The sequence below is a fragment of the Mandrillus leucophaeus genome, unplaced genomic scaffold (genome assembly GCF_000951045.1).
Source record: "Mandrillus leucophaeus isolate KB7577 unplaced genomic scaffold, Mleu.le_1.0 Scaffold299, whole genome shotgun sequence".
NCBI lineage: Eukaryota > Metazoa > Chordata > Mammalia > Primates > Cercopithecidae > Mandrillus > Mandrillus leucophaeus.
This window is the reverse complement of record NW_012103131.1, coordinates 800-1,542: the sequence shown is the minus strand read 5'-3', so window position 1 is coordinate 1,542 and position 743 is coordinate 800.

The following is a 743-nucleotide window of genomic DNA, read 5'->3' as shown; positions in this document are numbered from 1 at the left end:
TTCCTACAGGGGAACACAAGAACCCTTCATCCATACTGATTATGAGGTCAAGGATTTAAGGAATGTTCCACACTCAGGGCACTTCCTCATGGCCAAAGTCTCGTGGGCAGGTAATCACCTTTGAATATGAATACAAACAGAGGTTCAGCTTCATCATAGTGGAAGAAGCAGTGAGGTCCTACTCTGCCCAAGTCTATGGAAGCTCAAATAATTGGGAAAGCACCTGTGACTCCACTGGAAGTGACAGGAATGGAGGCCTCACTACTCATTCTGAGCTCCATTCTCACACAGGATGAAGCCGCACAGCTCCAGATAGGAGGCCGAGTCCTGCCTCATGTTTAGGAGTTTGGTGGCACCCACAGGGTCCTCTCTGACTTCTAACAAAGTGCCAGGAATGGCAGGACTTTGGCCAGACAGCGGCAGGGACAGGCACAGGCACTTTCCCCACTCTTCTCAGGTCTGCAGTCTGTGGCCTGAGGGCCAGGAAAAAGGTCCGTGTAGGATTAGGGAGCCCTCCAGGGCTTGTCCTGAGCACCTGGATGAGGATCTTTCCTGACTACATAAAATAGAATCCCGGGGGAGACAGGTCACTAGCACCCTCCAGCCTCCAACATCAGACCCAGGACTAGGTTCCAGGGAGTCCACCTTTCTCCCCAGGTCACTCGCAGAAACATGAAAAACAGAGGCTCCCACCTTAAGCCTCATTCTATCATTTTCAAAAGAAACATTTGTCCAGAGGTAGA